This window comes from Patiria miniata, unplaced genomic scaffold (assembly GCF_015706575.1).
Source record: "Patiria miniata isolate m_02_andy unplaced genomic scaffold, ASM1570657v1 HiC_scaffold_1, whole genome shotgun sequence".
NCBI classification, from domain to species: domain Eukaryota; kingdom Metazoa; phylum Echinodermata; class Asteroidea; order Valvatida; family Asterinidae; genus Patiria; species Patiria miniata.
In genome coordinates this window covers 37,600,754-37,604,722 of record NW_024037047.1, presented here as the reverse complement: position 1 = coordinate 37,604,722, position 3,969 = coordinate 37,600,754, and positions in this window count along the sequence as shown.

Here is a 3,969-nt window from a genome sequence, read left to right as displayed (position 1 = left end):
CCTAAAATACTATCGGGATCGCCTTGTCACAAAGATATGCAATCTTTTTGCGTACATTTTCCCATAGGGACCGAGCTGGTTACGGACCGAGTTGCTCATGGACCGAGTCAGTCACGGGCCGAGTTGGTCACGGACCGAGTTGGTCACGGACCGAGTCGGTTACGGAGTCGGTTACCGAGTTGACTCGGACCGAGTTGGTTACTGACCGAGTTGACCTGAAAGCCTCCAATTCCTCTATTACAATATAGTAGCCTACGTACATATACAAGTGTACGTGACAACGTGCATAGAGCTGCATACAAGAAGCCATTATTTTTTCTGCAGCCTAGTAAAGTCAATTAATGGGCCCCATGAACGAGTTGGCCATATTGAATTGAAGTAAATTACTAACTAATTTCAGTCTGCTTCAAAATGAATAATTCAAAAAATTTAAGTCTTCTTTCAAAAAAGTACACTCCTCTTACTTTAGGATACGTGCAAAGGCAATGTTTCATGCGGGAACAAAATTTCAAGAAAAGATAAGTGCAGATCTGATCGAAACATCATTCTCTTTATGTTAAAAAATGTTACATATCTGCATAATTTTGAGCCCCCCCCCCCCCAAAGGAAAAAAAATCAGTATAGCGGCTTTGCGTAAGTTTTCACGATAAGTGCATACAGGAAAATCTAATTTTTATCTATAGAAAAGACATCTTAAGAAGACTGGATGTTCCCAACTCATCCGAAACATCATCAACTCCATTACCTTATCAGCATCGGACATGATGGGCACAACAGCTGAGCACCGCCGAGACCAGTCAAAACCTTCAGGGTGCAGACCAGTAAATCGGTCCGAAATTGCCTGCGCCGGCCAAATCACGATTTGCATGCCCTCAAAATCTTCGGTATTTGGGCATGCTTTGGGCCATGAACTTGAGGGTTTGTAAAAAATATGGGTGGAAGCCGTGCACAGGACTGGGAGCTTGCAATTCTGTGTAATTTTGATGTAATTTGGACCCGAAAAGCGCTCTATTTTGCAATGGAGTGTAGGCATCGTTTTTCAAAATGGCGATGGGCTTCAGGACTATTTTCAGGGGTGATCATCTTCAGATGGAAATTTCCCCTAAAAGTCATCAGTTGACCCCCCGAAAATTGAAAAGAAAATGAAAGATGATGAAATAAGCTTTAATTTGATGTGCGTCTCGAACACCTTGGAGAGTTGTGAGTATTTTTCCCGAATTTTTGAAGTGGGAGCATTTACCATTAGGGTCTATGGAAGTTTATTTACTGGTCTGCTACCTGTAGTTTCAAAATGGCGCCTTCCACGTTTGTTTGTCAAATGTTTGCGGGGTGTTTTTTTTTTCAGGGGGGCGGAACCTGGGGGGGGGGGGCAGCGTTTCAAAAGGGGTCACCAATGGCGGTTCCGCAACAAATGCGCCCAAAATCTGAATAGGGCCGATGGACCGTCGTCCGATCACAGCAATTTCGAGCGAACAAGGGGGGGGGGGGTAATTTGGGGTCGGAAAGAGCAAAAACTCAATTAAAGCCCGTTGGGGGCGCCCTACAGTACGGTAGCCGCAAACAGAGGGCTTGTTTTCAGGCCAGAAATCGCAGTCACAGATTTTTTTTCTTGCATTTTTTGATGAAATATGAGTCATCCATCCTTCCTCGTGCCGTTCAAGTGGTTTGGGGAAATTTTTCAAAACCTCGCTTCTCTATAGGGTGCAGACCAGTAAATCGGTCCGAAATTGCCTGCGCCGGCCAAATCACGATTTGCATGCCCTCAAAATCTTCGGTATTTGGGCATGCTTTGGGCCATGAACTTGAGGGTTTGTAAAAAAATATGGGTGGAAGCCGTGCACAGGACTGGGAGCTTGCAATTCTGTGTAATTTTGATGTAATTTGGACCCGAAAAGCGCTCTATTTTGCAATGGAGTGTACGTTTTTCAAAATGGCGATGGGCTTCAGGACTATTTTCAGGGGTGATCATCTTCAGATGGAAATTTCCCCTAAAAGTCATCAGTTGACCCCCCGAAAATTGAAAAGAAAATGAAAGATGATGAAATAAGCTTTAATTTGATGTGCGTCTCGAACACCTTGGAGAGTTGTGAGTATTTTTCCCGAATTTTTGAAGTGGGAGCATTTACCATTAGGGTCTATGGAAGTTTATTTACTGGTCTGCTACCTGTAGTTTCAAAATGGCGCCTTCCACGTTTGTTTGTCAAATGTTTGCGGGGTGTTTTTTTTTCAGGGGGGCGGAACCTGGGGGGGGGGGGCAGCGTTTCAAAAGGGGTCACCAATGGCGGTTCCGCAACAAATGCGCCCAAAATCTGAATAGGGCCGATGGACCGTCGTCCGATCACAGCAATTTCGAGCGAACAAGGGGGGGGGGGGTAATTTGGGGTCGGAAAGAGCAAAAACTCAATTAAAGCCCGTTGGGGGCGCCCTACAGTACGGTAGCCGCAAACAGAGGGCTTGTTTTCAGGCCAGAAATCGCAGTCACAGATTTTTTTTCTTGCATTTTTTTGATGAAATATGAGTCATCCATCCTTCCTCGTGCCGTTCAAGTGGTTTGGGGAAATTTTTCAAAACCTCGCTTCTCTATAGGGTGCAGACCAGTAAATCGGTCCGAAATTGCCTGCGCCGGCCAAATCACGATTTGCATGCCCTCAAAATCTTCGGTATTTGGGCATGCTTTGGGCCATGAACTTGAGGGTTTGTAAAAAAATATGGGTGGAAGCCGTGCACAGGACTGGGAGCTTGCAATTCTGTGTAATTTTGATGTAATTTGGACCCGAAAAGCGCTCTATTTTGCAATGGAGTGTACGTTTTTCAAAATGGCGATGGGCTTCAGGACTATTTTCAGGGGTGATCATCTTCAGATGGAAATTTCCCCTAAAAGTCATCAGTTGACCCCCCGAAAATTGAAAAGAAAATGAAGATGATGAAATAAGCTTTAATTTGATGTGCGTCTCGAACACCTTGGAGAGTTGTGAGTATTTTTCCCGAATTTTTGAAGTGGGAGCATTTACCATTAGGGTCTATGGAAGTTTATTTACTGGTCTGCTACCTGTAGTTTCAAAATGGCGCCTTCCACGTTTGTTTGTCAAATGTTTGCGGGGTGTTTTTTTTTCAGGGGGGCGGAACCTGGGGGGGGGGGGCAGCGTTTCAAAAGGGGTCACCAATGGCGGTTCCGCAACAAATGCGCCCAAAATCTGAATAGGGCCGATGGACCGTCGTCCGATCACAGCAATTTCGAGCGAACAAGGGGGGGGGGGGTAATTTGGGGTCGGAAAGAGCAAAAACTCAATTAAAGCCCGTTGGGGGCGCCCTACAGTACGGTAGCCGCAAACAGAGGGCTTGTTTTCAGGCCAGAAATCGCAGTCACAGATTTTTTTTCTTGCATTTTTTTGATGAAATATGAGTCATCCATCCTTCCTCGTGCCGTTCAAGTGGTTTGGGGAAATTTTTCAAAACCTCGCTTCTCTATAGGGTGCAGACCAGTAAATCGGTCCGAAATTGCCTGCGCCGGCCAAATCACGATTTGCATGCCCTCAAAATCTTCGGTATTTGGGCATGCTTTGGGCCATGAACTTGAGGGTTTGTAAAAAAAAATGGGTGGAAGCCGTGCACAGGACTGGGAGCTTGCAATTCTGTGTAATTTTGATGTAATTTGGACCCGAAAAGCGCTCTATTTTGCAATGGAGTGTACGTTTTTCAAAATGGCGATGGGCTTCAGGACTATTTTCAGGGGTGATCATCTTCAGATGGAAATTTCCCCTAAAAGTCATCAGTTGACCCCCGAAAATTGAAAAGAAAATGAAAGATGATGAAATAAGCTTTAATTTGATGTGCGTCTCGAACACCTTGGAGAGTTGTGAGTATTTTTCCCGAATTTTTGAAGTGGGAGCATTTACCATTAGGGTCTATGGAAGTTTATTTACTGGTCTGCTACCTGTAGTTTCAAAATGGCGCCTTCCACGTTTGTTT